Genomic DNA, 15,486 nt, shown 5'->3' on the forward strand with positions numbered 1-15,486 from the left:
GCCCCTGGATGATGCAGTTTGCTTCCATAGGCCTTTTACAATGACTGAACAGCTTGAAGAGTCACAAGCCATGACGGAGTATAGCAAAACCTCCATAAATCAAGAAAAAAGGCATAGACATAAAGCTGGGAAGACATTTGCCTTTTATTGTCTCTTCAGACAGGCTTAGCATTTAAAGGCTTTTATCTCCTTTTTATGGTTTTTCAGGTGGGCTTCAAGCCAGTAGGTGCCTTGCATCCTTACTCTGCATTAAATTACATCACAGAGAAAGGAGACTGGGGAGCAGATCACAAGGAGGATGCAGCCAATGCATCTATGCCCACGGCTGGGTATGACTCGCCCCGGCCAGTGCTGCCCCCCAAGTGACTCCGGGGCAGCTTTCCTGCCCTGCAGACCTCAGGCTGTTGCCCAGCCTTAGCTGGTGGGAGGAACTGCCCTACCTAGGACTCTGGTGATGCTTTGCAACAAGCCAAAGGGACCGCAGTCCCTCGGGGTTTTGGTCTGGATCAGAGCCACACCTGCACTAAAAGCCTGGATCTCAGCACTCAGATGGTGGAGAGGAGTCCCAAAACCTTAAAGGTTTGTGCACACTGCTGGGGGAATCCCATCTTCCTTCCTAACAGACCCTTAGCACATCCTCCCAGATCCCACCTGCCAACAGAGACCCCAAAGCTACCCTCTCCGAGGCAGCGCCCAGCTGCAGTGAGCCACAAGCAGCCAGCTGATGGGATGGTGGGAGCCCCAGCCACTCCTGGGACCCCTGGCCCCTGGGTGGGTCCAGGAGGCGGGGATGCTGCTGGAGCAGAGGAGTGGGCTTATTGCAGGAGAATCCCAGGGGAAATGCTGCCTTGGCCAAATCACCCCCACAAGGCAGGCGGGAGGCAGGAGCTCACAGTGAGCTCATGGCAGGGGTGAGGGTGGTGATGGGGAGGGTGCACAACCTCCCCAATCCAGCAAGTAGACCCCTCGGGGGGGGGACTGGCCTGGCTGCAGTGACCCGCAGTTTCAGGACAGACTGTTCGTGCCACAGAGCTGGGTTTGCTTAATAACAGGCATTGAATTGAATGTGCTTTTTGTGCGATTCCCTGCTGACACCAGACATCGGCTGTGTGATGAAAGACCTCTGCTCCCCCCAGCCCAGCACCCCATGGCTTCCTCCCAGGACCTTGCCCTGGAAAGGTTCCTGTCCCCCTACAGAAACCTCTGCGGGGGGTATCAGGGCACAGGGAGAGGGAAGATGGCCTTTGGACCCCCATCTCATCTATCCCTGCAAGAGTTGTCCCCAAAATGGGGTCATGGCCCCCAGAGGATCATGGCACTATATGTGCCATGGCACCATATCCCCACTATATGGGGACATGGGTGGGATGTATAGCAGGGAGTCACCATGCCAGGAGTGGGGCTGTGGGCACACAGTGGGCTGTGTTGCAGCAGCTCCCTTCTACATCCCCTAGGTCCAGGCTGGGTGAAGGATGGTCAGGGACCTCTGCATCTGCAGGTGGCTGCTCCCCAAAGAGCCACCTGCACCTGTATCCTGCCACCTTCTGCTCCCCCAGCTCTCCATTGCCTTTCTCATCCCAACTGACAGCCCTGGGGATGGGCTGTCTGGGGGCCAAGGTTCCTTCTTCTGCAGGACTCCTATCCCCTGGGACACAGGGGACCAAAGCCTGTAGCGAGCATCTCTGCCCCTGCCCTGCTCAGCCTCCTCGCCCGGCCCCAGTGCTCAGCAGTAACTAGGCACCCTGGTGTTCCCCGTGGGGCTGCAACCCCTGCTGAAACCCAGAGGCCGCAAGACACTCACTTAGATGCCCGAGCAGGCATTTTTCTTCCCAAAGCTTGTAGTTGCGCTTGCAGCAGCAGGTAGCTGTGCAGGCAGGGGTGGAGGGGTCCAGATGCAGCTGCAGACGGCAGGTCAGGAGAGTGGGGCATGGCAGAGCTGTGCTCCTGGTGCCCCCCGAGCAAGGACGTGGCGGTCAAGTGGAAGAGCAAGTCTCACTGTTCAAACCAAGCATCTTCTGGCCAGACATCAGGCTGAGGGACAGCTGTGGGCTCACATTGAGGTGCTGCGAGGGGGACACATGGAGAGGAAGCAAGGGGAAGGGACATGGCACATGAAGGGTTAAAGGTGTCCTTCCCACCCAGCATACACTGTGTGCCAATCCTCCCAGCCATGTGTTTGAAATCCTTTCTGCTATCTCCTGAAAATATTTACAGTACACGCAGATAAATTAGCTGTAGCGCTTATTACGTCTCCCTGGAAATATATACAGCAGTTAAAGATGTTTAAAAAAAATAGCCGAAAGCCGTCTCTTTACTATATCTGGAAGATATTTCACAGCGCGGGGAATTTACAGGGCTGGGTGGTGGGGAAATCACATTTATTTTCACTCGAGTAGAGAAAGTTAAAGGACCCTTCACTGGAGTTTATTTTCATCTCTACTTTCGAGACAAGGAGCCAAGGTTGCCTTGGAGCGAGCCGTCACGCCGAGGTGGGGGTACGTTGGGGTAGCGTGGGCGTGGAGGCCAGGAGCTTGGTGGCACCATGAGCTCCCGGACACTTGGACACAGGCTCCTCACACCCCTGCAGGGCATGCTGCCTGATGAGCCTCCAGAGAAAACAAGTGACATGGAGGCTGGGGACACCATTGCCAGGTACCCGTGGAGGTTTAGATGATGGGACACCTCTGGTAGTCCAGGCTGCCTGGCGCAGGGTCACGGTCTCTCCTCCTTCTGGGCAGGATCTCAGCCAACCTCACTTCTCACAGACTTCCCACAAAACACCTGCCTGTCCCCTTGCCCCCAAGCACACATTTCTGAGGGCACTGCACCCCAGAAGAGCAATGTCCTCAAAGCATATATCTCCTCAGCCAAAGCAGCCTGAGAGGCTGCTCCCATCCCCAGTGCCATCCCAAGTCAAGAAGCTCTGCCAGGACAAAGTGATGGGGCACCGTCGCACTCGAGGCTGCTTTGTTGGTTTTTGTCTGCCAGAGAAAAGCGAAAGCTGGTGTCATCTCCATGCACAACTTTCGCCATAGCTTCTGGGTGAAAATCAAGGTGATCTTCAAACCCACAGCAGAGGCATCAGGTGTCACAGATTCTCCCCATCTCCAGACTTCAAGGCTGACCCTCCTCAAATGGCCTTTCCAGAAGTCCCCAGATCTCCACACCATGGTGAAAGGGCTGTGGTGGAACATCTCCACTTCTTGGTTAGCTCCTGTAGCCAACGTCATCTTGCCTGGTGAAAGCTCATTGATTGAAACATTCTCTTCCTGTCTTCTCTGGCTTCTCCCTTGGCTGAGGGTTCCCATGGGAAGACACCTGCCAGCCAGGAGTCAAAGACCAAGGTCCTCAAATGCACTCATTGACTCATGGTCACTGACCAAACATTAGATGACAATGTCTTTTGGGCCACTGGCATCAAGATCTGGAATCAAGCTGCTGGCCCTGACGTAAAAGGCTTTGGGAAGCCATTTGCTAATTCCCCTGAGTCACCCGCTCCCTCTGGCTGTTTTGAAATTCATATCTAATGAGTGGTTTGGGTGAAGGAATTCTGCAAAGATGCAAACAATTCCTTTGCCAAAATAAATGGAGCCAGAGCCGGGCTTATAAACATATAAATCATTTCTAGTTTTTAGCTTGCAAACAAGATACTTGTTTCTTCATACAGATTTGGGAGAGGGTACGAGGCAGGAGGAGGAGCGGGGGGCGCTGACTGAAGCTCCCCTCCAAGCGCAGACCATGCCTTCCTCAGAGCAAAACATGGGGCACCAGCCACCCTCCAGAAAGTCTCAAGGAAGTAGCTCCAGAAAGTCCTCCAGAAAGTCTCCAGGAGGGAGGAAAGTTGGGCTCTCCAGCAGCTTTTTTGCTTATTGGCTCCTCAAACAATAATCTGCAGCAAATTAACTCAACCAATTCTTAATTTTCTCTCCAACTGAGGGATGTCATGTCCTGGGCCAGGCAGGAAGGAGAAACATCCTTGGGGTTGAAGGACATTGCACAGAGAACAACTTAACCACACTGCACAGGGCTGGCTAAACATGCGCACTTTGCTGTGCATGCACTCCATGCAGGACCGCTATGGGACAGGAGAAAAATGATGCAAATCACCCAAACCAGAGTCAAGAACAGCATGGCCCTAGCATGGCTAGCAGAGGACAGAGCTCACCTGGCTGCAGGGTCATGGCATTCCTCTGAGCCCCATGCCGCTGGTGGGGTTCGGCACCCCTGGGACATGGGTGGCCCCTTGCTCTGGTAGCCATTTGCCCAGGAGCTGGGAGATGGCAAACCTGCACCCTGGGATGGGAGCTGCTCCCGTGGAAGAGTTTTGCACCGAGTTTGTGCTAACCACATTTTTTCCCAAATAAAGTGTTCTAGCTTGGTCAAATTTGAGCATATTCCAGGGACACAAGACAAATCTCAGCCTCTCTTCCCTCCCTACTTGCCAAATTGCTTCAAAGACAGAATTTTAAAACAAAATAAGGAAATAAGGACAAATACTTTGCTTTCCCTTATCCCCATTCTTGGAAAGAGCCACGTTCTCCAGCTGAAAGCTTCCCCCAAAATTTAACTGGAGGCTGCAACCCACCCTGAAAAAAATTGCCACCCAGCCTGGGATGGTTTGGCAAAGCTGGCAGCAACTGCAGGCAGGGTTCTACAGAAGGAAGCATCAAGTGTCCTTAAAAGCAGGGGGCCCTTCTGGCTCCCCACCCTGAGCACATGGAGTCCGTCTGTGGCACGCTCAGAGCACAGTCACTTTATTTATAGGACACAGAGGATGTGCCTTGGCCCTCCAGGGGCTCTTTCCCCCCTTTTTTTTTTCTTTTTTTTTTTTTTTTTCCCCAAGCCTGCAGAAGCCAGCCAGATAACCAAAGCTGTTCCTCACTTTCACAGCAGATAAGCTAATTGTCGGATATGCCCTTTGAGATAAGCAGAGCCGGGTTTACGAGGGAACATGTGTTCTTGGGAAACGCTGTCACCCAGCTGCGATGCGTGTGATAACCCAAGGACGTGCAGGCTCCTTCCCCGAGGAATCGGGGAGTCCCTTGGCTACCGGGGCTCAGGGGCTGCTGCCTTGGGCCGCTGTGGTGTGTTTTGGGTGTGGGGGGGTGGGGGTGTGTGTGTTCCCCTGCTCCCCTGCTCCGTTGCTGCTGAGCAAGGAAATGCTGCAGTGCAGAGCACCGCCAGACCCCCAGGAGACCCAGTTCTTTGGATGCTTTGTAATTCAGCAGAAGGTTTAATGCGTATTGAAACTCACAAAAAATTTGCAGTGAGTTTAGGACAGGTCAGGCCAGGCTGGTACTGATAGAGACTCCCTGGCAGCACCAGTGGGTGCCGAGTCCCTGTCTGAAGCACGAATACAGGCAAGAGGGTATTTCCCTCCAGCCCCTGCGGACCCACGTGGCTCTATCACTGGTGGGGCAATGGCTGAGCACCAGTCTGCACTGGGTGAAGCCAAGGCACTGGAGACAGAGGCTCAGTCCAGACAGGGCTGAGCAGGGGGAAGCCATGGGTGACCCCACAGATGGGTCACTGGTGGGCTTGCCTCCGCTAGCTAAAAACCTCTGGCGAGGAGCTGTTGCCCATGCACAGCCTCCAGACCAAGGCTGGGGCCAGGTTTCCCAAATTTCACGTAAATGTCAAAGCCAGGGGACCCCTTGGAGGCCGTTTCAGCTGCCCCAGCCTGCCCTGACTGCAACCAGCCTGTTTGGGAGCAGTCAAGTCCTAGACTCTCTGCTGATGGGGATGGCAGAGCCTCCTGAAGCATGGCAAGGCTCACCCTGACATGCAAGACATGCTGTGCTGGCAGGACCGTGCACCGCCCAAAGGATTTGCACCAAAATCCTTCCCACACAGTGTCCCCAGTCTTCCCTGGCGTGGGAAGAGAGCAGTCATGCTCCTCCGGGGCCACGCTTGCACACCAGGAGTGAAAGGCAGGCAGAGCTAGGGCATCAGGGTGATCTGAGCCGCTGCACCCTCAGCCCCAGTGAGGATACTCACAGGGTGCACAGGAGAGGGCTGGGGGAGGAGATCTGCTTCTCTGCCCTGCAACGAGACTGCCTTTGGTGTGGCCTTGACCTCCTGCCTGGCTCCTGCTGGCCCCCTGGCTGGCTGTCCTGACCAGGACCTCCCAGCCTAATTGTGGGGAAGCCACCTGCCTGCCACTGGGGGTGCTCAGTCCAGTGTGGCTCCCAGCACTGGAGATGGTCCATCCAGTGAAACTCCCAGCTCTGGGGATGCCCTGACTGGTTTGGCTCCCAGCACTGGGGATGCTCCATCCAGACCAGATCCCAGTGCTGGGGACGCTCTGCTCAGTCCATCTCCCAGCACTGGGCATGCTCAGCATAGTGTGGCTTCCAGCACTGGAGACACTCCATCCAGTCCAGCTCGCAATGCCACCACCCACAGCCACACCTGCAGGACCTGCACAGCAAAGGCACCCACCCGCCGTGATCCCACTGGCCCCGTCCGAGCAGCTCTCCGAGGCAGCAGCAAGGCCGTGCTCCCTTGCCCCCCAGCAAGTGAGCCACCCTTGCTCGGCTGTCCCTTCCCTCCCTCCCCCCAAACAGCCATCACTCACCAGGCTTTGATTACGGCCACAAAGGAGCCTTGGAGGAACCATGGGGAAGCTGGAGGGAGGCAGGCAGATGATGAAAGAGCTGTCAAATGGGATTAAACAGTAACCGTCTCCCCTACTGCTGGGCAGCGGGAAGGGGGACAGATTGTACTGGATTGTAATGCAGGAGCCCTCCCGCTGCTGGAGCCTGCCAGGCCTGTCCTCCTGCAGGCTGCCGGCCGGCCGTGCCCCACCAGCAGGCAGCGGGACAGCCGGGCAGTAGTGCCTGTGTGGGAGGTGGCAGTGGGCGATGCACAGCGGCTCTTCACATGAGCACCCACATCCCCCAGCATCACCCCCAGGCCCTCAGTGAGACCCTCCGCATCCTCTTGTGGGCTGAGGAAGCCATCCCCCAAGTTCCCAGGCATGGAGAGCCTGCAGGGGTTTGGATGGAGCTCTGCCCACCCCCAGCCTGCAGCTGGTGATGTCCCCTTGGCCCCACCAGCACCTGCTGCTGCCAGCATAGCCCTCCCCTCCCCTGCCAGCCCCAAGGGGAGATGGTCTGGCAGGGAACACCTCACTCATCGCATCCTTCTTGCCAGCCCTTGGGTAGAAACTTCTTTTTTCCTTGCCTCATCTCCAGGCAGAGAATCACAGAGGTGGGGAAGGGGTAGGCACACTTTCTTATAGCACAGGGACCACGCCAGAGCTACCTGGGGACCTTCTGCAGCTCCTCAAGGATGTGGGTGCTGCTTAATCCCACCAGAGCTCTGGAGGCAGGATGAGCATAGGGGACCCTACCTTTCCATGCATCCTCCTGCCACCCCTCGAGCAGCCCAGCAGGTGGGACGCAGGGTGCCATGACCTGTGGATCCATCCCATGCATGGTACAGGCGTGTTCTGGCTTTCCCATGGGTGTGCAGCGTCAGGATCTCAGCATCTGGTTGACAAAACGTCTGGGTGCTGGCATGTTCCCCGGGATGCTGATCCACACTGACACCTGTGCCCCAGGCTCCCACCCCTCCACTCCCTGCTGCTGCTCCGGCTTTGCCCTCACCCCTCCATCCACTCCCTAGGACAGAGTGTCACTGTGGGCATGGGGACATCAGGGATGCTGCTGCCCACAATCCCAACAAGTCACTTATACAGGATCTAATGACCAGCACCGCCGGTGCCGTCCCAGTGTGGGTGCAGGTCAAGGAGCCCTCCACCAAAACCGGGGCTGCCCTGGCGTGGCCAGACATCTCCTTATTCCTTCCACATGTCCCAGTTCTTGGGCACTGCGCTCCAACACGCCTGCCCAGGGCTGCCCTTCACCGAAGTGGGAGATGTGGCAGGGCAGACCTTCCCCCGCGGCTGCGCAGAGCCGGAGGCTGGGAGTGCTGGGATGGGCACCAGCAGGGCTGGCTCCCCGCAGGCAGGGGGACAGGCAGGGGGACCCAACCCCTGGCTTTCCAAGCACCCAGGCAGCAAGGTCCCTGGGGAGCACGGATCACCCCGCTGCCTCTCCATCCCAGCACCCCGTGGGAGCCCCCGCCGGGCGCTCACAGGCAGACCCCCCCAACCCCCCTAGCACCGAGTCCTCACCACCCACTCCGCCAGCGGCAGCTTCAGTTTCTCACAGCACCCTCTTTTCTGAGCCATTCGTCACGGGCCCCAGCACAAAAGCCAGGGAGAGAAAGAAACAAGGAGTAGGAAAAGGAAGGAAGATAAAAAAAAATAAAATAGAGAAAGGGAGCAAGAAGGAAAGAAAGAGGGAGGACAAGGCGTGAAAAGAGCCAGGTCTGTCGCCGAGAGGGGAGGAGGGGAAATTATGAAATAAATGAAGCACCTCGGCGGTTCGGGGGGCACTGGAAGACAGCCCGACCACGGCTGAATTTTAAACGCCTGCTGCACAATCGGTCCCATTTTGCGAAGAGAGGAAGCTGTGTCCAAAGACCCTCATGTTTATTCATGAGGAGCCTTGCTGGCCCCTCCCACCCTATTGTCTGGGGGTATTTATTTGGGGGCATCTGTCTGGCCCGATGAATGGCAGAGGGGTAATAAATGGGATGGTGGGGCCGGGGAGGGGAGCTGGCGCAGCCAAGCTGGGTGGTGGGCTGCCCTGTCTCCCGACCCCCTTCCCACTCCTCCTTTCGGCCCCATGCCACCTGCGGGGAGCTTCTGCCCCCCACACTGTCGCCAGCCCCCAAAGCAATGCAAGCAGAGCTCCCCACAGACCCATGGTGGTCCAGGGGTGGCAGGGCAAGGGGAGTGGGGACAGGTCTGGAGGGCAAAGATGGATGGTACTGGGTCTGTGGGCTGCTGGAGGCCAGGGGAGTGAAGGGTGGGCATCCCCAAGGTGCCAGCGGCAGCAAAGTCAGGACAGGGCACGCCACTGAGAGCAGCTGCATGGGGCAGGGCTTGCTGGGGGCTTGCCTTGCCTGGCTGGGAGCAGCAACCAGCCCTTCCACAGGCAGCAAGAAGGAGTAGGCAGCCCCCAAGGGGCAGGCAGGGCTGGTTCAGGAAAAGGAGGACCCCATTCATCCACACAGAGGGGCAGGAGGCTCATTGGGGACAGGGTGGGCAGCCTGCGGTGGGGAGAGCTGCATCCCATGTCTGCTGGGCCAGACCACCAGTCTCCCGCCTCTCCTGCCAGAGAGAAGCTTCCTCCAGTGGAAACTCCACTTCATCCTCCCTCAGTGGGTCACAGTCCTCTGACTGTGAGGAGCTCTGCATCAAAACCAGCCTCGGTCGTGTCAAGGGGCTCAGGCACTTCACAGCCTGGAATCAAGACCCTGGTGTGTCCTGGGGTCATTGGGACCCATGGGGCACTGCAGAGGCCAGCCAGCCTGGCTCTGGGAGAAGCACATTGCACCAGAGAAACCTGGTGGCTCTCCTGCAACGGGGTTGGTGGAGGTGTGGGAACAGGGTGGCTGAGCTGACGTAGGCAGCTTGGCTTTCTCCATCCCAGCCTTTCCTTCACCCTGTGCTCAAGGGAGCTGGTGTCCTGCACAATCCTTGCCCAGGGAACACCTGCAGGACACAAGGGTGATGCTCTTTTACAGAGAAAACCATTACAAGATCACCCAGCTGGAAGCTGGAGTTCATCAAATTCAACCTTGAAACAAGCCACAGCCTTGAAGAGGAGCAAAGAAAGGAGGTGGCTCTCAATGGCACAGCCACAAGACCCACTTGCCCCAGCGCACGCTGTCACCCAGATGCTGGCAGAGGTGGCACGATGCAGGGAGGGGACCAGGGCTCCTGGCCAGCCACCTCCACTGTGGCAGCAGGGCCCAGGCAGATGCTCCTGCCCAGGCACCGGGTGCCTGAGGAGGGTTGGGAGGTGCTGGGCAGGGAGAGCAGCCAGGAAGAGCCAGCCTGGCCAGCAGCTCAAGGAGCAGATGGTGCAGTCCACAGGCGAGCACAGACACCTCCCCGCCTGGGCCAGGAGCCAAGGCGATGGCGCGGTTCCCTGCCAGCACCCACAGGCTCTGCTGGGACGGGGAGGCAGCCGGGTGAGTGGGCTCCTCACACCCAATCTCCCTCCTCAAAACACGAATGTCCTCGCTCCTGCACGGCAGCAAGCATCACACCGGCCAGCACGTATGCCCCGAGTGCAGAGGTCGGTAGGAAGGGGACGGAGCCATGCCTCCATCTTGGTCGCTGGCAGAAGCTCGCTCAGCAGTTTGCTTGTGAGTTCTATCCAGGAAAGTAGTTTTGGAAGGGCATTAGATTTTTGGCAGAGAAGTCGCCTCGTAGCCACGTAAGCCCAAGCACAGCTGCCAGCTGCACTTCCCTGATCTCTTCCATTCCCAAACCTTGGCAGAAAATCCCTCTGTAGCCACAGCCAGTCACCCCCTGGTCCCTTCTCCCTCTGCCCTTGCTTTGGATGGCTCCTGCCTCACCCCCTCACCCCCTGTGCCAGTTTGTATCCCACCTGAGACAGTCTCCAGCAAGGAGACTGGGACCACTAGGGCTCTGTTCAGGTCCCTCTGGGATAATGCCCTGCAGGAGAGCCACACGGGACAGCAGATCTCCAGGAGGCCAGGTGAGGAATATCCCCCGGCCACCAGCCTCTTGGGACAACAGCAATGGGACAGATCAGCCCAGTGGCACCGCTGAGGATCCAGCTTTCAGTGAGGTTGTTAAACACTTGTAACCACCATCCTCAGGGCTCTGCCACTAGACCTTCACCTTCTCCTGGCCCGGGTGACACCACGCACCCTGGGAGGAAGGGCAGAGAGAGGTGGCGGGGAAAGAAATTGATAGGAAAATCAGCTTATGCTTCAGCCCAGCAAAATCAAATGCCTCTTCAGCCAAAGTGGGAACAGGGAAATGATGTGATGAGCTGGCAGCCTCCAAAACCCCATCTCCTCTCCACTCAGGTGCCACAGGAGAGGTCGTGCACAGGGAAGATTACCACAGGCAAGAGAAGGTGGTGACCAGATAAGCTACTCACCCTCTTGCACGCTGGCCAGCCCACATCCCTACACTGCTGGCAGAATGTTCTCTGCGCCCTGTGTTTTGGAGACCTCACATCCCACTAATGAGATGCTTCCTAGGTTGTAATTCGGACAAGTTGGCTTCGGTTGAGAGAAAACCAGAAGGAAAATCCTCCCAGTCCTTCCGGCTTCTGTAATTGAATGCAAATTGTTCGGTAAATATCTGCAGCCAAACACCCCTGCGGCCACAGAGCGGAGGAGGGAGTGCCGTGCTCCAGCCGGGATGGTTTCTACCACGGGGTGATTTTTCCGGCATGCACGCTTGGCTCTTCTTGACAAAGGGAGAGAGCTGGGGGGCACATCCCTGGCCAGCATCAGCTTTGCTTCACAGAGGTGGTGACAGGGTGGACAGCACATGTGCCAGAGGCTGTGATCCTCCCGCTGCCCGCTGTTGCCAGCCCTCCCTGCCTGCGGGGGGGGTCCGGAGGTCCCTGCAGAGAGGGCAGCGTGGTGAGGCAGGGCAATGCCCCGGCCAGGAGGGATGCTCCCTGGCCAGAAGGGATGCTCCCTGGGACGAGAAATGAGCTGAGTGCAGGCAGGGAGGACAGGAGGGAAGAGTCGTGGGAGCAGAGACGACCACATGGGCACTGCCTTATAGGTCATGAGCCGTTTGGGCAAGGGGGGGTTGTTAAACCCCCGAGCTATTCGGGATAAAGCAGCCATAGCCAGGCTTAGGGCACTGCCCTGCAGGGGCACCTCACTGCAAGAGGGGGGGTCACATCTGATGCTGCATCCAAGCCTCAGGGATGCCTTGTCCCCCGTCTTCGGCTGTGGGGTGCAGGTCAGTGCCCAGGCTGGGCTCCACCTGCCCTTGGGGAGAGGGAATGGCCCCAGAGCAGGGCTGGTCCCCACTCTCATCCACCACCCAGGGGGAAACCCACCCTGATCTGCACTGTTTCATCCAGCCCTTGGCCTCAGGCCGGCCGCCCACTCTTCACCCATCATTCAACACATCCTGACGGTGGAAGAAGCATCTTCAACAGCCTGGCATGACCCGCTGGCACCGTGCAAATACTGTAAGCTGTGAACACCTCTGTGTGCAGTCACAGACACACGTGATAAGATCCACGGTTCCAGAAACACGCTCCCAAGGAGATTTTTAATCAGGCAAGGGGAACGGCCCCAGATGCCCAAACTCGCTAACAGACAGATGCAAACATTGAGCGAGACACCCAGAGCCCACGACATGTGCATACACACAGTCAGACACATCCGTACACAATACCTCATTAAACATGGGCCGTGTACAGCCCCAGATTAGGTCTGGCTGGGCTGCGGGCACCCGGCCAGACGGGGATCAGGGTTCAACTTCAGCTTTGACAAGTCCCAACATCTCGCGAGCAGTTCTCAGGAGATTCCCGTTGCCCTGGACTGACAGTGGGCACAGCGGGGCAGCCCTGGGCTGGAAAAAAGGGACAAAAGCGCTAAAGCTCATCCCATCCTAAAAGCAGGTTCAGGACCCCTGACCTTGTTGTGGTTTTGCCCCATCGCTGGCAGCGCTCAAGGTCAGACCGGAGCAACCTCATCTGGTGAGAGATGTCCGGGGAGGATGGACCGGGTGATCTTCACAGGTCTCTTCCGACTCAAACCACTCGCTGATCTACCGATCCAGGGACGGAGTCGGCCCTAGCCCGAGCGTCCCGCTGGACGCACCGGCGGCGGGGCGGGGGGACGCGCATCCCCCCGGCCCGGGACCCCGCGCCCCGGGCGGCCCGTCCCAGGGCCTCTGCTGCCACCTCTCCGCGCCGCGGGGAAGCGCAGCCCGGCCCGGCCCGGCCCCGCCGCCAGCGGCCCCCGGCCCCGCGGCCCCCGCCGGCTCGGGATGGCCGGGCGGCTGCAGCGCCGCCGGTGCCCCCGCCGCGGGAGCCGCTTGCCCGCCTCGCCCTGGCGTCGCCCGCTCGTTCCGGGCCCTGGCCCCGCCGGGGCTGCCGAGCGGCGGCCGGGACGCCGTGGGGGCTGCAGCGCCCCGCGCCCGCTCCTGCCTGCGGGGTGCCCCCCAGCACCGAACGGGCCATCCCACGCCCTCCCGCTTCCAGAGGTCTCTCCTCGCCCCCAGACCACCCCAAGCCACGTTGCCTGGTGGGCTCCGGTGAGGGCCCCCCCGGACACCTGCAACCTGCGCCCCGCATGTCTCTCCTGCCCGTGCCAGCAGCGCCCCGCGTCCCGCTCCCAGCCCTGCTCCGGCAGCATGCCCAGCCCTTCTTCCCAGTGCCATGCCCTGCCACACCTCAAACTGGGAGAAGTTCTGCACCGCCCTGAGCCCAGCGCCTAGGGCAGGGCACACTGGCTGTGCCACAGCCACTGCCGAGGGCTGCTGGGCCCCACATCGCGCTCCCGCCTGGGACACGGCCAGCAGCTGGTACCATGGGCTTTGGCACGGGCTGTTTGGGGTCTGGAGGCCAGCAGGATGTTCAAGCACGGGTGCTGGGCATCCTCATGCAGGGAGATAGGCCATCCTGCATGGACACCCCCTCTCTCCCATTGGGACAGGCAATGGACTTGAGCAATTGATCCTCAGACGTGCCGCAGGCACGGAGCAGCGGTTCCTTCTTCACATCGCTTCTAAGCGCAACCATCAGCTCTAAGCACTGTCTCTCCCTTCAAATGGCAGCTAGACCTCAAACCCTGCACGGGCATCCTGGAGGGAGGGGAGCCAGAGTGTCCCCGACACCAGAGTGTCCCCAGAGCCAGGCCTGGGAAAGAGGGACACTTCACATCTTCATTGTGTCACCAAGTCCTCAGCAGTACATAGCAACAGGGAAACACAATTATTGAGGCAAATGCAGCTGCCTCCCACATGAAGGAAACAGAACTGGTCAAAGCCGGGAAGCTCAGGAGGGGGGAAGGAGAAAATTTTCAGAAAATACTCTTTTTCAATGACAGTGGGGCTAAATGCACGTTGCACACACGCGCGCGCGCGCACACACACACACACACACACAAAACAAACAAAAGCCCTAGCACACACTGAGGTCCTCCAGCGATGCCTTGAACTGGTTTGTGGGAGGGCCTCCCTGCGATGCCACCATCTCGATGGCTGCCCCTCTCCTGCGTTGACAAAAGGCAGCGTCACACATGCCTGAAGAAGCCAGTCCCAGAGCCCGTTTGCTGTTCTTTCCATTGTTTCACTTTAATGAGTTGCTAGCGAGGGATGACCTTTCCCTCTCTCTCTTCAACAAAGAAACAAATACATTTCTCAAAATCACGGGGGAAAAGAAAACATGTCAGGAAGCGCAATGGCTGCAGACCTACCAAACGTGCCGTTGACATGGCCAAGAACACTGCAGCGAGCCAGTGCAGCTGAAGACCTGTGGTGACCAGGGGGCATCAGGAGGGCTTCACGTGGAAGGGTTGGTCCTGCAAGCCTGGGGCTGCAGGTGCAAAGCACTCCAGGGGCTCGGGCTTTCACCAAGACCTGCACAAAGCAGGTCCCAAAGATCTCCTCTGGGGTGGGACTCCAGCTGCCAGCCAGCAAGGGGACTCATGCTCATCCTGAAGAGCTGGCACCCCAGGAAGGAGCAAGACCTGCCCATGTGCAGATCACGAGCTCTAGGTTCACAGAGACCTCTCAGCTGCTGTGTCCCCAACACCCCAGCACCTCTCTCAGGTACAACAGCAAAGGGCTCAGAGCTCACTGGCCCCAGCAAAGGGAAGCTCCAGTGGAATGGCCAGGTTCCTGGCCATCCCTGTGCCAGGGATAAGGCAAAATCATTAAAAGCTGAGGTCAGCACAGCCGTAAATCTGCATTTCAGCCTGGATTTATCCTGCTTAACTTTCACATCTCTGCAGTTAATGGAGGCACACAGGCTGGGGACTGCCTTGACTTGAGACCAACCACATGGACCTCTGACAGTGCCTTCTTCACTACCGAGATGACGTTCATCATTTTGGCACAGCGTGCACGGCTGCTTCAGCTCAGGGACAACAGTGATGAAGCATAGAGTCTTCTGCTGAACCAATGAGACCAAAACAGGCCTGTGACCTCTCCCAGCATCAGCTAGGCAGGCCATCACTTCACCAAGCCGTTGTCTTCATGGCTCAGTTGTCCTAGACTGGCCCACATGGGGCCCACCTGGCTGCTTCTGGGGCTGCAACAGAGAGGGTTGCAACAGCAGTCAGACCCAGCAGTGCCTGATTTATTTTTAAGGACCCCAGCACCCCTTTTCCATGGCATCTCCAAGCTTCAAGAGGACAGTCCCAGCCATGCACTCACCCAAGATGCCTGTGCCGGGGAGGGCTCCCTCCGTCACCCAGCACCCATGGACTTTAGAGAAGGGGCAGGTTTCCCCTGGCAGTTCCCACCCTTCAGCCTGTTGCAAACCACGCTGTGCATCAACAGCAGCTCCACCCAAATCCCCACCAATGTCCAAACATCTGTAACTCCTTAGCATGTGGCATTCCCCTTCTATATTTCAGTGGCGTTGCTGGAGTTAACCTTCCCGCTCCCTG

The 15,486-nt window shown here is 58.2% G+C and overlaps 1 long non-coding RNA gene across 1 annotated transcript; it reads right to left on the reverse strand.

The window, feature by feature from the left end:
- Positions 1–6,572: 6,572 nt before the first annotated feature.
- Positions 6,573–8,226, reverse strand: LOC129784424 (uncharacterized). The gene is made up of 3 exons (XR_008747141.1): positions 8,141–8,226; positions 7,355–7,493; positions 6,573–6,656 (listed from the first exon to the last, which is right to left on the reverse strand). It is a non-coding gene; the product is annotated as an uncharacterized LOC129784424 (long non-coding RNA).
- Between the last annotated feature and the right edge of the window lie 7,260 nt (positions 8,227–15,486).

This window comes from Falco peregrinus, chromosome 5 (genome assembly GCF_023634155.1).
Source record: "Falco peregrinus isolate bFalPer1 chromosome 5, bFalPer1.pri, whole genome shotgun sequence".
Classification (NCBI taxonomy): domain Eukaryota; kingdom Metazoa; phylum Chordata; class Aves; order Falconiformes; family Falconidae; genus Falco; species Falco peregrinus.